Below are 5,989 nucleotides of genomic sequence, written 5' to 3'. Positions count from 1 at the left end.
GAAAAGACGTCAATTTTTTTCTCTCTCATTCACACCTAACTTCGCGTTCAAAAACATAATAATTTTTCTATCGTCTTGGCCACACAGCCCCGAAAGTTTGTTGTCACTGTCCTGTTCTTGTTAACACTTTCACTCTCCGCAAAAATTTCCAAATTTTAATTAATTTGCTTGCAGGAAGGTCTGCTCCAACGAAGTCGCGTATTGTCCTTGCCTTCGAAGCGCAGAGTAGATGGAGCAGGGACAACTGAAGATGGGTAATATTCTTTATGTTGCATGTCTCATTTCTCTGTTTGTATTTTTTCGTTCTTCGAAAAAAAGTTCATTTTCTGTCCTCGTCTTTATGTTTTCGTTTCTCATTGTGTTTAATGTGTTTGTGTGATGTCCTGTACCCATATATGCTAGTATGTATACATATAGATGTCGGTATGTACATATATGTATGGATATATACATATAATTATATAATATTTATGTTATTATATATATATATATATATATATATATATACCTGTGTGCGTTATGTTTCTGTCTTTTCATCACCACCGCTTGACAATCGGTATTGGTTTGTTTACGGCCTCGCAACTTAGCGGTTCGACAAAGGGGACCGATAGAATAACTGCCAAGCTTAGAAATAAGTCGGTTTGTTGGAATAAAGCCTTCAAGACGGTGTTCCTGCATAGCTGCTGTCAAATGATTGAAATAAAAGAAAAATATTTTTTATTAAAATCACCCATTTGCGTATCATGCTGAATGCATATACACCGTTGAAGGGCATCATGCTGTGGAATTGTTTGAGATGAAATCTCTTCATGGATTTGTGTTAAAGAAACAATGTATATTCTTTTCTGCTCTAGGTACAAGGCCCGAAATTTTGGGGGAGGCAGTGAGTCAATTAGATCGACCTCAGTACGCAACTGGTACTTAATTTATCGACCCCGAAAGAATGAAAGGCAGAATTTGAACTCAGAACGTAAAGACAGACGAAATACCGCTAAGCATTTCGTCCGGCGGGCTAACATTTCTGCCAGCTCGCCACCTTAGACACAATATATATTGAAGCAAGACGAACATGATCGCTAGAGTGACTCACGAAAATGACAGAGGTGCTTCACCTTTACTGAAGCTTGTCAATGCCGTGCCCCCGATTCTTACCTGATTAAGTAATCACAATCCCTAATCGATCATATCGAATTAATGTGTAACGTGCAAAGCATTCTGCAGCTACGCAGAGCCTTTACACAGATCTCATGTACAATGAAAATGACAAAACGCGTGACGAAGCTGCCCTTCTCGAATTATATGTACAACCGACCCAACAAGTTGTATTCAGGTTCTATCTATTCAATTTCCTTTACAAGGGATGGGTCAGTCCAAGGCAACAGAAAATGATATTTGTCTAAGACGGCATGCAATGGGGTCGAACCCACTCAGCCAAGCCTTCAACAATATTTATTTATCTAATTTATAATTTTTTTTTTTTTTGGCGCAAAGCTCTGACTGGGCTTGGAGTTACTGGCGCAGCAAAGAGGTGAACGATAATTCCCAACATTGAAGCTACAGAGAAGGCCATTAGATGGCTTTGAATAAAGAGGGCAGACCAATGGTTTGCTGCGATTGGGACGCAGGATGGGACATAATTAACCACGGCTGGGTCAACTGGGCGAGAAGGTCTCATGTTGAAAGACTGAAACCCCTGAGATCCTAGAAACATCCCTGACGATGCATTGCGGAGCATCTGCGAGATATATCTTAAAACTAATTACTTTTGGACTTAATTCATTTGTATTTAATGTATTTATTTTTATTTAATCATTATTAAGTTTCAAAAGAAATTATTCATTGCATATGCATGTATGTATGCATGTATGTATGTATGTATGTATGTATGTATGTATGTATGTATGTCATTATTAAGTTTTATTTCAAAATTGCTTTCCAATAGAGAAAGAGTCGGTTTCCAGCCTAGATCCAAAGCTCTTTCATTGGAATTTCAACATCAACAACAGGCTATTTTTGTATGTATGTATGTATACGTGCAGGTTTGTATGTTTTGTTTTATGTACGTATTCTCATGCATATCGTTGCATGTCAAGATATGCTCCTATATACTTAAATAATAAACTTCTGGAAAGTTTCACAGATCTTTACAGTTCCAGTGATTAGCTTGGATCTGTAGTCTTCGAATCAGCTTTCTCTTTTCTCGTTTTGAGAAGCCTAATTTCTCAAGATTGGTATTTTGGCAGTGTGTTTCACATCCTAGTGCTCCATGTATGTATGTATGTATGTATGTATGTATGTATGTATGTATGTATTATGAATGTATGTATGTATGTATGTATGCATGTATGTATTATGAATGTATGTACATATGCACTTACATATATAGGTATGTACGTAGGTATGCATATACCTAGATACGTACGTACGTATGTATATACGCAGGTACGTATGTATATACATAGATACGTATGTATATGTGAGTGTGTGTGTGTGTGTGTGTGTGTGTGTGTGTGTGTGTGCGTGCGTGCGTATGTTATAATTTATTTCACTGGTATTTTCGAAATGTTCCGACATTTTATGCGATAAACATTTATTGTTAGAGACGAAAATCTTCCCCCCCCTCTACACCTACCCATCAACTCATCCACTCTCCAAATAAATAAATAAATAAATGAAACAGTCTCTTCCGTTATTATTTCGAAGACAGCAACTTTAGGAATCGTGTCATGGAAAAAAAAAATGTAATTCTATTTGTCTCGTCACGTAATAGAAGTCTGACAACATCGACAGTAAATCTACATCGCACAGGAATTACAACATACAACAAATAAACTTATTTTTCCAGATATCATTTCTCAGTCAAATCTGATGATATCTATTTGCGAAGCAGATTTCTGTAGAGAGCGAATGGTATATTTCTCAAGACAATATATTCAGTAGGAATAAACGGTTCTACGTCTCGCAGAAATTATATTGTTAGTCCGACTAGGCATTATATATATGTGTATGTATGTATGTATGTATACGTATATATGTGTGTATATGTATATGTATGTATATATGTATATGTATATGTATATGTGTGTATACACAGGCACACACATGTCTTTTCATAAGTTCTGTCTCTGGATTTCTGTTATAACTTTATGCATATTTATGGCTGCCCTTTCAACCATTTATATGAAAGTGTTATTCATTGGTTCTGCCGCCATTGTTGTAGTTTGTATCTGAAATCATATCTCGTAACAAACGGAGTTCCGAAATAAAATAAACGTCTCGAACATTTTGTATACTAAACAATAATTTGCAAGCGGGGAAAATATTAAATTATTTTAGCAGACAACCCCTCCCCAATTTACATCTGTTACACAGTATTAATATAACTTGTTGGCTGGCGGTCCTCCACACGATATCCGAACGGGTGTTGCCAGTAAAGATGAAAAAAGAAAACTAGGTGTTTAATGACAGAAAGCCATTAAATGGATGTAAAAAAAAACAAACTTTCCAGAAAAAAAAAAAAAACAGCCAAACCCGCGCAGGTTTTGTAAAAAGCCACTGTTGAAGAAGACTAAAGGCGAGAAAAGTTTTATAATTTCTATAGCAACGTGTGTTTCTAAAGATTCTACGATACAATTGTGTAAAGAAAGATAATTAGATGTTCCATCAATGCCAAGTATAAGATGGAACCAGTTGAAAATATGTGAAGGGGCTCGAAGCCCACGTAGAGCATACGAACACTTGTTAATTGACTCTGCGTTGGATATAGATTAACAAGAGATACCAAAATGGAATGTAGTATAAGATGCGGAATACCTGTTCTGTGACTATTTATGAAATAATACAAAAAAGGTGCAAGGTTGTGTAAAAAACATGGGAAAATTTGATACAGACAGGAAATGGTAATAATGCTTTCAGATTTTGGCACAAGACCGGCAGTTTTTGAGGGCGTGAGTTAGTAGATTACATCGAACCCAATGCTTAACTGGCACTTATTTTATCGGCCCCTAAAGGAGAGAAAGCAAAGTCGACCTCGGCGGAATTTTACCTCAGGACGTAAAGACACGAAATGCCGCTAAGCATTTTGCCCGGCGCGCTAACGATTCAGCAATCATAATTGTTTGTAACATAGGCTCGAGGTCATAAAGTTGGGGGTGAGGTTTTAAGGGATTAAATAAACCCGAGAACTTGACTGGTATTCTATTTTATCGACACCGAAGATGAAAGACAAAATTGACCTCAGCAGGATTTGAACTCAGAACGCAAAGAACCGAGACAAATACTGCAAGGCTGTATATAGAACTTTAACAGTTCTGCCAATCTACAGCCCTATTTGTTTTTAACATAGGTACAAGCCCTGAAATTTAGGGTGAGGGCAGTTATTAGTCGATTAAATCGAACTCAGTTCTTGATAGGTACTTTATATTATCAACCCTGGAAGCAGGTGTTGTAAAAAATTAATTGATGAAAAATTAATTGCAATATATTGGTCCAATTAATTGACTGGAATCGTACTGCCAATTAAATAATTGATTACTACCAGTTACTACCCTATGACTAACCAACAACAATAACAATACCAGTATAAGTAATAAAAGATTCTGTCATATGATGTCTTCAGTTTGATTTTGTTACATCAAGAGTTAACAACCATTCAATCAAGATTATGATTGTATGACCAAGATAGAGTTGTATTTAATTGTAATCGTTTCACCTAAGCCCACTGATTAGCAGTAGTTTTCTAAATAAGTATTTAAGTCATTCCACTGTCATTGAATTGAATTAATTAATTAAAGTAAACGTTGTATTTTCGTGATTGAATTGCTCAACATTTTAAATGATGATATTCAACATTATTCTAATCAAGGAGCATCATTCTTAAACTGAAACACTTTCAGCGATTGATTTTAATATCGATCTAACGCTTAATTAGGGTCAAAACTGCAATGGAAGGAAATTAATCTTGGCCTGTGTCAGCAACTATTTGTTCACAGGAGGGTTTAGAGATGCGTTTGATAGGCTTAACTTTGATTTAATGTTTTGGCCGCTTACATTTGTTTGAGAGAGGGGGGGAGAGAGGTGGGGTGGTCAGAGATTGGTGTTATCGCTAGTATTGTAGGAAAATCTACGTGCTAATATACGTACATACACACATACACCCATACACACACATTAAGACACGGAAATATATAAATACATTTACACATGTACAAGAACCAAAGATGAAAGACATGTGCGCAAGCACGCATACACACACACACGCACACACACACACACATGCACACACACACACACATACACACACACACAGAGTAAAGTCATTGGGTACATGCGCACTCACAGAGCAAAATGTATATGAAACATAGAAGCATTCATGCATACATCCACATATACACATATACATAGTTGAAATTTACAGAAAAGCAAAAGACGAAGACAGGTGTATGAACAACAATCAGGTGTATTAGTTTGACGCTCGAGAAAGTGAGAAAGTCATATATATGTATTTGTAAAAAATTAAGGTAAAGAGATTTTAGATTTACCTTAGTTTGATGTAATTATTTTGTTATTGTTTGGGTTCAGTCAGGTGTGAAAGTAAAAGTATAAACTGACGTTATATTTAGATCGCAACGTTCTTAGTATATAACGTTGGTTTTTTTCTAGATAACATAATTTATCGCTCAGTATAGATCAAATTGGCGTTGATGTTATTAGTTTTCTATTAAGAAATTTTAAACTGGGATATTTTGTGAAAAGTCTATATAAAGCCAAAATGGAACTCACAGATCAAAGAAAATCAGTCTTCGAATCACTGTCAATTTTTGCAGTGTAAAATAAATGCTAAAAAGCATTGATTTATCTCAGTTTAATGTTAAAATATATTTGTATATAACTTGATATAGAAGCAAACATTAATATATACATAAACATATACGTATATGCATGTGTGCATATATATATATATATATATATATATATATATATATATATA

Source organism: Octopus bimaculoides, chromosome 6, assembly GCF_001194135.2.
Source record: "Octopus bimaculoides isolate UCB-OBI-ISO-001 chromosome 6, ASM119413v2, whole genome shotgun sequence".
NCBI classification, from domain to species: domain Eukaryota; kingdom Metazoa; phylum Mollusca; class Cephalopoda; order Octopoda; family Octopodidae; genus Octopus; species Octopus bimaculoides.
Note: the sequence above shows the minus strand (reverse complement) of the source record.